This window comes from Sceloporus undulatus, chromosome 4 (genome assembly GCF_019175285.1).
Source record: "Sceloporus undulatus isolate JIND9_A2432 ecotype Alabama chromosome 4, SceUnd_v1.1, whole genome shotgun sequence".
In the NCBI taxonomy this organism is placed as follows: Eukaryota; Metazoa; Chordata; class Lepidosauria; order Squamata; family Phrynosomatidae; genus Sceloporus; species Sceloporus undulatus.
In genome coordinates this window covers 164,362,206-164,378,010 of record NC_056525.1, presented here as the reverse complement: position 1 = coordinate 164,378,010, position 15,805 = coordinate 164,362,206, and the positions used below count along the sequence as shown (strand labels likewise).

At 41.6% G+C, this 15,805-nt stretch overlaps 1 protein-coding gene across 2 annotated transcripts in view; it reads right to left on the bottom strand.

Annotated features, from left to right (window-relative positions):
• SERPINB5 (serpin family B member 5) overlaps positions 1–12,966 on the bottom strand; it is a 30,041-nt gene extending 17,075 nt beyond the window's left edge. Inside the window, exon 1 of one of the 2 annotated variants that reach the window (XM_042466421.1) lies at positions 12,884–12,966. The gene's annotated coding sequence lies outside the window, so the exon portion shown is untranslated. Of the gene's footprint in view, positions 1–7,093; positions 7,168–12,883 lie in introns of those variants that run through there. The other variant, XM_042466419.1, reaches the window with a different exon arrangement.
• Between the last annotated feature and the right edge of the window lie 2,839 nt (positions 12,967–15,805).

The window sequence follows — 15,805 nt, the reverse complement described above, 5'->3', positions numbered from 1 at the left end:
CTTCTGGCATGTCACCCAGTGCACTCCGTGGCCCAGTACCCCCTTAGTGACACTTTTGCATGGCTCCATCCTATGGAATCCTGGGATTTATACTTTGTTGTGGAACCAGAGTTCTCTGACAGAGAAGACTTAATATTTCACCAAACTACAGATCCCAGAATTCCATAGCATTGAGCCATAACAGTTAAAGCAGTGTCAAACTGCATTAATTCTGCAGTGTAGATACAGGCCATGTCTCCATCTCACTACCTGCAACATGCTGATAGAACTGTACCTTCCAACATTTCACAGATGAAAACTGGTACATGTAAAGATGGCAAAAGTTATTAACGAGGAAGAAAAGCAAGCTTGGAGAAGCTACAACAGTTTGTTTTTGACTGGCTTTTTGCTTTTTGACAAGTGGGAAGGCAAGATTCTGCTTCATCCTCTTTTCTTGCCCCACTGAGGTAACTGAGTGCAAACCTGCCATGGTCTAGCAGTTGATGGCTCACAGACCGGCCAGAATTTAGCATTCTCAGCCAGAGAGCTCTAGTGCCTCACCAAACTACAAATCCCAGGATTCCATAGGATGGAACCATGACAGTTAAAGTGGAATCATAGCACTATAGTTGTGTAATGTGAATGGACCCCAGGTGACATCACTCCCCCTAGGGCTTGTTTCATTGACACAGCCTTCCAAGTTTCATCCAGACATGTGCTGTAAAAGAAAGCCTCACATCTGTTAACATTGGAGGGATACAGACCGCCCAAAAGGGCGGTCTCCCACCGCCCTGGTTTGCTGCACGAGGGAGCCGCAGTGGACAAACCGCGCAGCTCCCTCACGCAGCAAAAAGGACCCGCAAAAAGCGGGTTCTTTCTGCGGCGCAGTTGTGATGCCGCAAGGCACCAATAGAGCACTTGTGGCATCACAAGGGTGCCGAAACGTGCGGACGATAGGCATCTGTCACGTCAAAATGGCGGCACCTGTATGTACAGGGCGCCGCCATTTTGACTCCCTCATCACATGCAAGGGGCGAGGGGCGTCTGAGAGTGCCGCCCCTCACACGTCACAAGGGCGCCCCATAGGGCCCAGCCAGCCAGCACCAATGTCTCTCTTCATAGCTAAAGACAATATAATCTAAGTGTTAAAGCAAAATGGACCTAACTGTTTTTGAGACTAGGAAAGTTACAGCCTGGAATCCTAGTTGAGACACTACACTAGCATTAAATTGGTTTCTCAGAGGCTGCACAAGTTTGGTGGTCCCTAGTGTAGCTAATCATCTTGAAAATACACACACACAAAATCATCTCTCTCACACTTTTCACTTAGTGGGTGGCGAGTTAATCAACTATTGCTCAACACTTGGGTCAAGGCCATAGGACATGTTGTACAATAGGTTGCACAGCTGTGGGATCCAGCCTAAGTACACCAGCCTATATTTATGCTCTCTTAAAAGCATTTTGGCCATAAAGAATTTTGAGATTTCATAAGCATCTCACACTGCTGGCTGCCAGGATATCTCCCTTAAGATATCTGATAGAAGACTACTGGTTTTTTGGCTGCTCACTAGAATGGACCTCAACCTACGTTCATCAACCTATATATTTGTAAATTAAACTCAAGTATTACAAAACTCCAATTGGCCTCCCCTGATCATTACTCAAGGGAAACCAAACCTAGATAAGTGCTATGCCTTGGAACATCTCACAACTCAACAGACTGGAGTGAACATAATAATATTAAATAACATTCATCTTGGTGGCTTGGTCAAATGCCATGCCATTCTCTATGCAAAGTTGGGGAATAAACATGGAAACCAGTCAACGAGACCTTTTTGGAGATTTTTTCTGGACCTCAAGTAATTCAATCTTGGGCCAGTCACACTATTAATTTAGCCTGATCTACTCACAAGCCAGTGTGGTGTAGTGGTTTAAGCACTCCACTATGACTGGAGACCAGGGTTCGAATCCCTGACCAGCCATGGAAGCCCACTGGCTGACCTTGGGCAAGTCATACTCTCTCAGCTTCAGAGGGAGGCAAAATCTGAGCAAATCTTGCACAAAAAACCATAATAGGTTCTCAGTGTTGCCATAAATCAGAAATGACTTGAAGGGAAACAACAACAAAGTGTTAAGGGCAGTAGAGACTGGCCATTCGAATGTTGCAAGTTTTAGTGTGAACTGTAAAGGAATTATCCAAACTGCCCAAACTTACCAAATCAAAGTTCATGTACTTGGGCAGCTCCTTTATAGTTCATACTAAAACTCAAAGTAGTTTTCATGCCCAGTTTACATCAGAGTCACCAGTCAACGTTTAGTTCAGGGCACATTTATTTGAAAGCACATCCAGATGGAAACCATGGCCTCTGTGGCAGAAGGGGGGTTGGCTAAAAGCCATTCTCTCAGATGTGGTAGGTTTTCTCAAGATACTTGTTTTTCCCCAGGAAATATTCTCAACTTGTTCTTTCTTTGAGCATTGCTGTGCTAGAATCCTCCATGCAATGAGACAGAAGACTAGCAAGTTTGAATTAGCTCTTCAAAGAAGAGGCAGAAACTGTTTTCTGAAAAGGCAAAGTGCAGGCACATCAGAAGGCAACAAAGAGTTAACAACAATAGACAAGAACAAAGCACTTCAATGTGCAGGTAATACCAAGAGCTTGGATGTGGTGGCTGGGGGCTCTGGAAACTGCAGTCTCCCAAAATAACTTTTCCCAGCTCTAGGTAAACCACAACCCAGTTTGTATCAATTGTACATTCAGCTGATTTCCTGGATTTCCCATCCCTGTGGGGAGTAGGTGTCCGTGGGAAGAGAGCTGCTCTGGGAATGGTGAGACTCAGCGGTAGACCTACAAGCATAGCATTGATTCTCAAGGGAACAACATCCAAACACACAGCCACTAAACTGTTAGTCACTGGGAAATCTCAGCCTGGGGTGGAGTCAGAGGAAAAAATGAAACATGGATTACAGAAACTCTGATACAAACTTATGCCACATCTTTTCTTCCTCATGCTGGAGAAATATTAAGTCAGCATCTAACCAATCGCTCAAGGCATAGCGGCAGCTTAGAAGTACTGTCAGCTTGAGACCTACCCACATAGCATTAGAATGCTTAGGAAGAGACAGTCTGCTTATTACACTGGAGGTTTCTTAAAGACTCCTGATTAAATTAATTTTCTGCTGTCTTGATAAATCTATAGCCACATATAGAACATGGCCACATAGCCCGAAAAACCCACAAAAAACTATGGATGCCGGCCATGAAAGCCTTTGACTTCACATGTATCAGAAAGTTGGAATGAACCAAACATAAGAGATAGAACATGGAGTTTGGACCTCAGCTTCTTCTTTTTTTAAGTCAGTTTAACAGTTTTTCTACGTTATAGTACAAAGTTGACTAGCAACCTGTAGTACTCCAGCCATATTCCAATTGTTTGTTTCCAATGACTCTGATGTATACAGGCAAACAGAATGCACACCAGGCCCAAGACATTTTGTTGTCTGAAGTAAAGAGGAAATGCACTCGCAGGCACATATACACACAAAGTCAGGCACATAGGTCCAAAACCCACTGCAAAAATAATCCAGTTTGAGACCACTTTACCTGACCTGGCTGGATGCTAAGGAATCCTGGGAACTGTCGTTTATCATGACACCAGAGCTCTCTGACTGAGAAGGCTAAATGTCTCACAAAACTACAGTTCCTAGAATTCCCTATCATTGAACCAGGGCAGTTAAAATGGTCTCAAATTGGATTATTTCTGCAGTGTGTTTTGGACCTAGGGTTGCCATTGACGCAGTGCCGGAGGAGCACCGTGACACTGTGCGCCATGTGGAATGACGCGTGGCATCATGGTACCCTGGGGGCAGAGCCAGGGAGTGTGTCTTGGAGATGCTACACCCCAACTTGGTCCCCAAGCCGGCCCAAACTGCCAGCCTGTATAAGGCCTAAGTTCTTGGAAATTGTTTTCCTTTCCTTCATCCTTTAGATCCTTTGTTACATTTTACCCTTGACTTATCTATGAGTCATATCAAATTTCATAATTTTGGCCCCAAACCTGCCCTCGACTTATACATGGGTCTAGTCTTGTGTGTGCATAGCTCTTCTATTCACTGTGTCACCCTCAGATCCTGTTGAGCCACACCCCACCTTTTATGGTTTCCTGTTCAGGACAAATAAATATTATCTCCTCTAAGCGTCCACTATCCAATTTCCATATCTCCACTTCAGGTAGCTCCATATGGTGCTTCTGTTTGAATTACTACTGTGTGTTTGGTTACACTCTTGCATATTTCTGAATAAAAACCTTCTTATATTCACCAGACTTGGAGTCCTCCAGCACTTAGTACTGGTATACATAGGTGAAAATGATCCTCAAGTTACCCAAACTCTTGCAAGCCTCTTTGAGTTAAGCAGCTCCCCCAACATTTAAAGGCGACATTAGCACAGTTGGTGGGAACCCCAAGTCTCTCCACTTGGGGGGGGGGGTAAACAGATTGTTTTGTTAAAAGATGTCCTTTTCTATTCTGTACCTTCAGTTGGGACCTGTTGGTGTATTGTTATACACCAGCTATTCTATCAGGTTGTGGTAGAGAAAGAGAAGGAAAGCAAGGCCACCATCCACATTCCTCAGACATCAATTCCTCTGGTCTTTTGTCTCTCCTCAATTGGCATCCAGCAACCATTGGACCAGGCTAAGGAACCTCATAACATTAAGAACTTTTATTTGACTTTTCTTGTTTTATTTTTGCTGCCCTGTCCCCTTTTTCTCTTGTGTCATGCATTTTTCAGATTTTATGCCTAAAGACAGGAGCTATGTTTTTATATTTTTAAATTGGTAGCTAAGGGGCAAAGCAGACCAGCAAAAAACACCAGCTTCAGGGTGGCATGGGAGCATGGTGTATGCACAGTGCATGCCCCAACACTGCCCCCAAGTTGTTGTCATGCCACCCCACTGACCACACAGTAGGCAGCATCACAACATTTCTGTGACATGCTGTTTACACTACTACTGCAGTGGAAAAGGCACCTTTTTCTGCCCCCCCCCCCCCCAAAATAGCAGCATTTTGCCACCTCTTTTTGGGCCAGAAAAATGTCTGATTGGGGCCATGGTGTGCAGTTGCCGCAGCCCCAATCCAGAGCTCAAGGGGCAGCATTAAGCCAATTCTTTATAGCTATCTGTTTCAGCCCTTAGTCACCCTGAGAGGCTTTTTAGCTGTAGAATGAGATATAAATATAGAACACCTGGAGTCATTCCCTAAGCAGTGCCAAAACTATTGGGTATAATTCAAATAATGTCTTTTTTTTTTTTAAAGAAAAATGGTTGAGAGAAAACTGTTGTTGTGGTGAACAGGTTTATATTAGTATGAACCTTTGTGGATTAAAAGCCAGCTTCTGTGAAAAGATTAATAAAGTTGCTGCCATTTGTCTTCAGCTGACATATTCTGTCCTACACATGCACAGACACAACGTACACTCTCTACTTTCCTTTACTATTGGTGCCACACATTCATGTTTCTAAAAGTTCTCTTCAGTTATGGTTAACCTGGAAAATTTCTGGATCTCTTTGACAATAAAATGACCAGAATAAGTTTGCCTTCAGAAAACTCAAAAACTATTGTTGGAGAATTAAACAGCAGCACATTGGTCCAGCTTGAGGCTGGCCATATTTTGGGTGCTAAGAATCAGATGGGTGGGGCATGATTCAGTCTCATGTCATCTCTTTAACAGGTGGAAAAATCTAGTAGATCCTTCATGAGGATGTCAGTCTGACTCCTTTGTTGCTCATAAATTTGTGAAATAAACAGCCGCCAAAGCAAGGCCATTGGTGGGTGGGGTGTTCCTAGCTTTATTGTCAGCTTCTAGCTATGCAAAGTAGAAGTCTAGTCAAACCTTTTGTTCGTGGAGATTAATTTTTCAGTCTCATATGTGAAACATTTAACAAAAGCCTATATTTTTATACAGAGAGAAGCAGAGGAAGAGGAGGAAAATTGGAAAATGGGTAAGAAGAAGGAAATAAAATTGGAGGGAAATTATTTTCATCTGATTCACTTGCAAGTCAATCACTCATACAGAGCAGGGAGAGGCTTCCCCCTTCTATATTGGAATACTTTTAGGAAAGAAGGGGAAGAGGGGCAGAGGACTGAGCAAGTACCAGATGCTTTATGCAAATCCTAGAATCCACCTCCTGATTTATCTAGCTCTGTTTTTGAAATACATCTACAACTATGGAACTCACCCCTTCACATTTTCTTCAAGAATCAATACATTTGACTGAATGGCAACATACAGAAATCACACTGGGACTATATATTTATAACATACTGTGTTTTTTCAAAAATAAATTGGAAAGCATGTCATAAGTAAACGTTAATTGTAGCATTGTCCTAGTCCCATGAAACAAGCATGAGTCATTTGATGAATAGAATAAAGAAAGCTTTGTGGAAGGAATACATTCATGTTGAAATTTTCTCTTCTAACACTTTCATCATTTATACGAATGTTCTCCATGGTTATGTCCTCCAGATGTGTTGCACTAAAACTTCCAGCACCTTCAGTCAAGGCAGCTCTTAGCTGCGCTGGGTTGAGATTATGGGAGTTGTGGTCCAACACATTTGGAGGGCACCAGCTTGCAGGAACATTTGTTAAGACCATGAAATTCACAAAAAGCTGCATTCACCAAACAGCACAGTAAGCTGGAAAAGAAAGTTTTTTATTCTTGTGCCATGATAAAGGCATGATTTTTACATATGCATATATTTTAAAAATTGCTTAGAAATCTCCTTGTCATCAGAAAAATCAGCTATTAAGTTCCAAATGTTTAACATGATTTTGTTATATCAACAAGTTCAGTCCCAAAATAAACTAAATATTCTGGAAAACAAACAAGGATGTTCGAAAGGATGTTGCACTAATACGAGAATAAAACTTTGACCAGCAAGCTTACATCAAATGGAAAGTGCTTGTCATATTTTATATGCATGCAGTTTCTTGTAGAAATCTCCGCTTGCATCTTTCCTCTTTCCCTCCATCAAGCCCAGTAGGTAGTTTCCAAGAAATCATAGATATATCATAATTAGAAGTAAATTTTCAAACACACCATATTCGAAACTTACCTGTCTATGCAGCGACCCTCCTCACTGATATTAGGGACAAAAGATGAAATAAGAACAGAGCTGAAAGAACTATAGCAGCTGGTATACTACTGAGCAGCAAGAATGTGCTAGCTCACCTGAAGTCTGATGCCACTCCCTTTTTTGTAGTTGCACTCTCTCTTAATAATCCCTCTTGGCAATTTACACATGATAGAGAAAGGCATTCAGGTTGAACTTGACAAGTATAAAGCTCCAAAAGGCTGTACTAACATGCTCCAGCAGGAAGCAGATATCTTATGAAGACTTCTTTCTTAGGTGAATTTTGCAAAGAAGACCGGGTAGGAAAACTGGGATAGCAAATACATGTGCAATCGCACGAGTGTAACAAGCAATGAAAATGTTTGTTGCCTTTGACAGCAGCAGTCTGCACCCTCAAATAAAAGAAAACAAGCACCAATGAGCCAAATTATATTATTCTCCTTTCAGATATCTGGATCTAGAAATAAATCTATAGCTGTGCAAGGCAGGAAAAGTATGCAAGATGACAGAAGTTTTCTTTAACCTGCTGTATATATTCATGTATAGGTTTAGAAATTGTAGTAACAAAATCAACCCAAAACTGGGTTGACTTATGTGTGAGACAATGGGGTCATTCCCATTGCGATATAAATTGCGGCAGGATTTGAGATATATGACCCCAGTTTCCATTTGAAATCGCTCCTGATCCTTATGAGATTGATTTCAAAGGGGAGAACGCAGGGAAAACACAACCCCCCCCCCCCCGCCCGACATTCCCTGCCACCACTTTTAAAGTGGTGGTTTTAGGATGAATCAATTTATTCTAAAATAAAATCTCCTTCTCCTTTCCTCTTTCACTCCCTCCGCCAGCTGGCCTGCCTGCCTACCTACCTACCTGGCTGCTGGTGGCTTTGAGAGGCCTTGTAAGTAGAGTAGAGTAGCAAAAGGCGAGAGCTTAGTCCATCCCAGGAGCACCTAAAAGAAGCACAACTCTCTCTCTACTTTCTTTGCCATGGCACCACCCCTAACCTTTTTGAATGTCTGGGCAGGAAAATGGCAATGGTGGCACTTCTTTGGTGCTTTCCCTCAAAGGAGCACTGAGAAGAATCCATCCTTGAAGGACCTGAATAATAATAAGGATTTGGGTATGTTTGTCAGCTTTTGAGAGTTTAAATCAGGCAAAGTTATCACGTTAAAGTTAAAGGCTACATGTAATCTCTGTTAGTGTCATTGCCATTTTCTTTGCTTTGCCTTTTCATCTTTTTTGACATGTGTGTGTTTTCTTAGCTCTGACAGAACCTGGTCACATCACCCATACATCGCACAGCCACAGTTTACCATATTTCCCACCTCATCCATCCAGCCTTTAGGGTGAGCATAAACAGTTTTGTCTGATGGAATTTTGTCATCATTTTTCTTTGCTCATCCTTTACATCCTTTGTTACATGCCCCTAAGTTTCACCCTCGATTTATCCACAGGCCATATCAAAAATCCATAATTCTGTCCCTAAAACCTGCCCTCAACTTATACATGAAGTTGACCTATAGTCAAGTATACACAGGATGATTCTTTTTTCAAAAAAACCCTGATAGTTTCTAGTTTGCCAGATTTCTCTTTGTGCTTATACAGAAAGAGGGAAAGTTTCAGAAAATAATGAGACTTTCCAGTTTCTCTTATTTCAGTTTTACCTACATATTCATAGTATTGCTATTCAGGAGTTATAGTCAAAGTATCATAGTACTTTAGCAATCTTGCACTATTTAAGATATATAGTTATTTTCTTTTATTGCTGGCATTGCTCTTTCCCTCATTTGATATCTCTTGAATTTGAGTTCTGGGAAAAAAATCAGTTTCTTGGCAACGGCTCTCTAGCTGGGGAATAGAAATGAAAAATTCTTGGTAGTCTGGGAGTTCCCTGGGCATCCTCTCCACAATGTTCTGGTCCTAATTCAGATTGTTCCCCTCCGCATTCATGGCTCTTTTTAGGGGAAACGTCAAGGATAGCGGATTCAGTTATGAATCTTGCATGTCAAAGTGGCCTAGTGCTCAATAATTAAGAGTTACAAAGCACATCCACTGAATATTACAGTATGTATAGAATCTTACAAAAGTAAATTGTTTGTTGTTGTTGTGTGCCTTCAAGTCATTTCCGGTTTATGGAGCCCTAAGGCAAACCTATCACAGGGTTTTCCTGGCAGGTTTCTTCAGAGGGGGTTTAGCATGATCATCCTCTGAAGCTGAGAGAGTGTGACTTGCCCAAGGTCACCTAGTGAGTTTACCTGGCCAAGATGGGATTTGAACCCTGCTCTCCGGAGTCATAGTTCAAGACTCAAACCACAACGCCATGCTGGTATATCATAATTCCTAAGAATGATTATCTCAGGGTAAGATTTCTGACACTGCATAAAAACGTTAGCCCTATAATCAGTTTGTTCATTCTTCAGGCCAACAAATGCCCTGCCACACCCTAAGAAGAACTTAAGTGGTTTGTTTGAACATGTTCTGGGATTAGCATTTTCTTCTCCCAAAGCTCACATCAGCAAAATACTATATAATACTGATTCAATGGGACTAGCATAAAATAACACTGTAATTGGCTACTATACATATGGCTTGTTGCTACAAGGTACATGCTACTGCCTAAACTCTACTGTGTACCATGCACCACAACTTTGAACAATTACCTTTTTGAACTACAGCTGCCATAATATTCCAGGCAGAATGGCCACAGTCACTGAAGAAATTCAAGAGTTGTAGTCCAAAAAAGTAACATATTCAAGACATGATACTGTGTTGCATAGCAAGTCTAAAACAGTACATTTCTGGAAATACAGTGGTGCCTCGGGTTACGAAATTAATTCGTTCCGCGGCTAATTTCGTAACCCGAAAAACCTTCGTAACCCGAATTGCCATAGGCGCTAATGGGGAAAAAAGCCGCGGCTCCGCCACGGCTCCATTTAAAACAGCGCCGGAGTTTTTTCGTAACCCGAAAAAACTTTCGTAACCCGAAACAATAAATCCCTATGGGATTTTTTCGTAACCCGAAAAATTCGTAACCTGGGTATTTCGTATCCCGAGGTACCACTGTAATGACTTCTACTGGTAGAATGCCAGCATGGTGTAGTAGTGTGAGCATTGGACTACAACCCTGGAGACCAGAGTTTGAATCCTCACTGGGCCATAGAAACTCATTCAGAGATCTTGGGCAAGTCACACTCTCTCAGCCTCAGGGAAAGGGAAAGGCAAACTCTATGGGAATAATCTTGTTTCCCATACAACTATGGGATAGGCTCACCTTAGGGTTGCCATAAGTTGGAAACAATTTGAAGGCACACAACAACAAACCAGTGGAAACTTCCATCAGTGTGACAGCCAGAAAAATGTTATTTTGGGTGAGTGCAGCAGTCCACATATTACATCCTGGCTTCTATTTTGTTAACGGTGCAATCCATAGTAGCAAACTGATATAGCAATACCCTACTGAATCCTGGGGTGTGTAGTTTGGGACACACTTGAGCTCTACGGCTGAGAATTTAAAGTGGCCCCTCCCTGAACTACAAATCCCAGTATTCCATAGGATATTGTTATGGCAGTTGAAGTGGAATCATAGCACTATCATTGAGGAGTGTGAAAAGGGCCTGAATAGTAAATTTTCAAGCTTTCTGAAAGAGGAATCATAGACAATTCTTTTAACTTTTTACATGAACGTGGGTGAGGCTAATTCATGTTGTTGCTTGCTTCTTCCCCTGGAAATTGGCAATAAGGTGGTAAGCAACAAATGCAATATGCTTTCCTTTTCAAGTTTTCATTGAAGAAACACACCCTGCTGTTCCCACATACATATCTCTTTAATCATGCAAGATGATGCCTTCTGTGGCTTTAGAGATATGAATTAACAAATAAGCCAAATACATGACTGACAGGAGGAATGGAAATAGTTGTATATTCAGCCTCAAGTTCAGCCTTTACTCCCAAATGCACCCTTGACGCACATTTTCTAGAGCATCCCAGTGACATCATTTCCAGATTACCGCCATTTTCTTGCATTCCTTTCCCATGGATTTCCCCATCAAAATCTAACTTCTAACATTACAGCTGCAGCTCTAGTTTATCTAGTTCAAACAAAGCAGCATCCAGGCTTTTCATGCCTTTTGTGCTTTTAAGTCAAAGGTGAGAATTGTGCAGATCTTCAGAATAATGTTACTGAACTTCAGATGCCAGTATTCTTCACCATTGGCTATCCAATTCATACCTGAGCTTTAAATGAAACACTTTTTCCTTGAAGATTCAGCCCACTTTATTCTTTCTTAGGTATCACCATTATATGATTAATTTCTCTCACACAGCCTTGCTGTGAATATCAGCACCCCTTCTTCATAATTCCCCATGGAAGAGGAGAGAGAGAAAAGTAACTGCAAGAATGACTCCACTATTTTTATTTTAAAGTGAGAGAAATCAGCATACAACCATTCACAAGGGAGGCTATAAAAGGGAAAGCACTAACTCCCTAGACAGGATCAATAATGGTCAATAAAATGGGGTGAACCTTCAAGCAATAAAAATTATTTTAAATTACCAGGGATCTTTGTTGAAGAGAACCTCTTGGTTCAGTACAGAAGGAATTTGGCTATGGGAAACAGTAAACAGAGAAATGGTCTGAATGCTCTGTGACACCCTGTTTTAATTCCACTTAAGTCCTGAGCTCTTCTTGGAAGCCAAGATGACTATATGAAGGCTGTTGTACTTCGGCTATCTCAAGAGAAGGCATGAGAAAAGACAATAAATGCTAAGGAAGATAGGAGGCTACTGTAAGAAAGGAAGACTGCATTCCAACCTGATGGATAGACTCATTCAAGGACATAGCCCTGAGTCTTCAGGACTTTAACAGACCAGTTGAGGCTAGGGGGTCTTGGAGGTGTCACATTCACAGAGTCACCATTAGTCTACTATTAACTTGTTGTAGGCGGCTAGTTACAAGTACTGAAAAGCAGTACCTCAGCAGTGCTAAAGGGTCCTAATGTGGAAGCACTTCAAGAGAAAGTGCAAGAGGAGCTTCATGCAGTTTTGTCTAAGCCACCACTCTCTACATATGTAGTACATCATCCCCATCTAAGTTTCCAGCAGGGAATAGAGGAAACCACTCCAGATATAAGTACAGGCCAGCTAAGACAGTTGTCAGCATGATGCTTGTAGAGGCACAATAGGTTGCACTGGTTGTCTTGCTACTGTTCTGTGTGGAAGGTGTGAGGGTTTGCTGCTTTAGCACCTCCCAAGGGTTCTGCCTGGGGTTTCAGAGAAGTCCCAAACATCAGGAGGATCCAAGCAGGGACATAGCCAAGGGGGGTATGGTCCGTGGGGTCCAGAGCCCCCCCTTCCATTAGATACAATGAATGGTGCATGCCGCCGCACCGCCGCACCCAAGCCCCACTATAATAGTGGCACTTAGTCTGGACCCACCCCCTTCCCAAAATTCTGGCTACATCCCTGATCCAAGGGTCCACATTCTTGGGGTGATGTATGGAATTCAGTCCCCTAGTCAATGGCATCTCAGTTATCCTGAGTATGACTTATGGCTCTTGTGGCAAGAGTTCTAGTCTAACACATCCTGAGGATTCTAGCTTGGGACAAAGTGATGTAGAAAGCAACAAACTCCCCACAGCAAAGAGAAATTTCACTTAAAATGCATTGAAAATTCTTATGATGAATTAGATAGATACATAGATATATCCTGAGACACAGCAACTTTGTTGTTTTGTTTACTCGTAAGATAATTGCTGGGGAACTATAATCACCATGATCCTGAAGCCTCTAGAAGCCTCTCTTTTTTTTCCACTGACAATTGAAGTACTAGCTCTTGGACAGATCCAGTAGCCTGGGTGGAAGCGGAAAAACAGTTTGGTAGTTAGCATGTAGCCAACAAGGCTGACAGTAATCAAAAGCCTTTATGGGAAGTTCCTAGTGCATGTTGTTTGTGTTTGAGAAAACTACTGATACTTTTTAAACATTCATTCTGTTTGTTCTCAGTGCTTTTCCTAGTAGCCCATGCACAACTTATATTTGTATATAAGGAAATTAGGAAAACATTATAATTTACAAATATCTCTCCTCACAAGCACCATCCTATGATAAGGCCCTTTCTTTCTTTCTTTCTTTCTTTCTTTCTTTCTTTCTTTTTATTATTATTATCTGAATGTATTTGTTGGATGAATATTGTTTTGATTCTAATTGTAATCTAGTTTGTTAGTGTTAAAATCAATCAGTCAATTATTTTTAAAAAGAAAGCGATAGAGAAGAAAATATAACAAAGGAGAAAGAGCTCAGAAATCTATTAGTAGTCCCAGTTGGAGACCCATGATGTGTCAATCCCACTAATTCAATAGGCCTACTCTATCTGAGACTACCAATAGTATTTAGAGCAGAGAATACTGAAATAGTCCCTAAATCAGAGTAAGGGAGAGTTTGGTTTTAAACTCTGTTCCAAGAAGCCTCAACCAGCATGGGTAATGGCAAGGGACTGTGGGAACTGTGATGCAAACACTCTGGAAATTAGGGGATGGAATAGGGACAGGATCACCCCCCCCCCATCTTATCCCATCATTAACCCATCCATGACTGCAATAGCAGAAATGCTTTCAAACTGTAACATCGATCCTGCCATTAACCAGTCATTAAAGCGGCATTGCAATAACGCGAACTTCCATTAATGCAAAATGCCAGCAAATGTCACTTTAATGACAGGTTAATGATGGGTTAATGATGGGATCTGCACAACGTCATCTGAAAGTCCTTCGTGCAATCGCACGGGAAGGATAGGACAAGAAGGGCACAAGGACAGGATAACCCCTGTGTGGTAATCTCTTCTGAATGGCCAAAGGTTCCCTGTCTCTACCTTAAACCTTCACATGACTGAAAAGTTTTAAAAACAGATGACACAATTTTAAAAAAATAAATGTCTTTGGTGAGTCAGATATTTGCAAGGTAAACTTTGGTTTAATGGATTTGTCTTCTTTGACGAAGCCCTCAGACTTCTAGTTTTTTTGAGAACACTGTAGCATGAACCCTTTTACTGAGACTTGAGTCATGCCATCTGGAAGCGGAAGCCAGGAGAGTTAACACAATTTAACTTTGAGGTACAGTGGCATCCTAAGGCAATTTTCCCAAGTGATGCCAAGATGTCTTTTTAGTCTGGAGGGCACTGCCTATACTATTGCCAGAAAGTATAGGAAAAAAGATAACTTGTCACCTATGAATAAAAAGAACTGTCTACGTGATGGAGATGTCTCCATCTGAATTATAGACATGAAAAATGAAAGAATGTTTGTTGTTTTTAAAGAGTCAGCAAAATGCCATAGCCTTCCAAGGATGCATTACACTATAGAAATAATGCAGTTTGACACCACTTTAACTGCCATGGCTCCATTCTAAAGAATCCTGGGATTTGTAGTTTTGTGAAGCTCTGGAACTCTTTGGCAGAGAAGGCTAAAGACCTTGTACAACTACAAACTCCAGGATTCCATAGGGTGGAGCCACAACAATTCATAGTAACATGGAATCATAGAATTAGAAGAGACCACAAGGGCATCCAGTGCAACTCCCTGCCATGCAGGAACACACAGTCAAAGCACCCCTGACAGATGGCCATCTGTCCTCTATTAAAAAACCTCCATAGAAAGAGACCACCACCCTCCAAAGTAGCATATTCCACTTTCAAACAGCTTTTACTGTCAGGAAGTTCTTCCTAAAATTGAGGTGAAATTCTTTTCCTGTGGTTTGCATCCATTGCTCGGGGTCCTATTCTCTGGAGCCACAGAAAACAAGTAGTGGCTCTGAGATTACTTCTGCCAGTTCTTTTAGAACCCTTGGATGTAGTTCATCTGACCCTGGAAACTTTATTTAGATTAACCAAGTATTCCTATACTAGCTCTTTACGTATTGTGTGGTGTCAAACTGCATTGGCCTGTTACAGACTGCCAAAATAAAGCTGCTTCGGGTCTCTTTGGAGGTATGCTGTTTAAATGATGCATGGGTCCTAAGAATCCGGAAGCTGCACCAAAGCTGCACTCCAGTGCTTAGGAATGGAGTGTGGCTTTGGCGTGACCTCCGGACTCTTAGGACCCATGCATCATTTAAATAGCATACCTCCAAAGAGACCCGAAGCAGCTTCACAAAACTAATAATGGCAGTCTGTAACAGGCCATTATTTCTAAAGTGTAGCTGCATCCTTAATCTCTAGTTGGAAAAGGCATGCTAAAAGGGATAATATGTTATGAAGAATGACTGAATCAAACGCTATAGTCTTGTGGATAGGTGATAACGCAGAAGCACATTCTAATGAGTTCAGTGGGAGTGACTTCAAGATAAAAGTGTATAGGATTCCATCTCTGTCAAACAATCATGCACATTTCAATACAGAAGCAAGCCCCATTGAGTTCAATGGAATTCTCTCTCTCTCTTTCTCTTGTAGATTTTATCTATATCATTTGGGGTGAATTCAAAACAAAGAAACACACAGTTTTTGGGTATTTTGGATTTCAGATAAGGAGACCTAATTGTAGTCAATCCCTGGGGAGGAAAGTTGGCAAACCCAAAGGGGGGCCAGTCAAAACACAGATTTGTCCAGGTTCAAATCAGACTTGGAAAGGCAAGCTGACTGCAAGTGTAATCTGATAACACTATTGCTGTGGGAAGCCAGTGCAAGCAACACGTAAATTCAA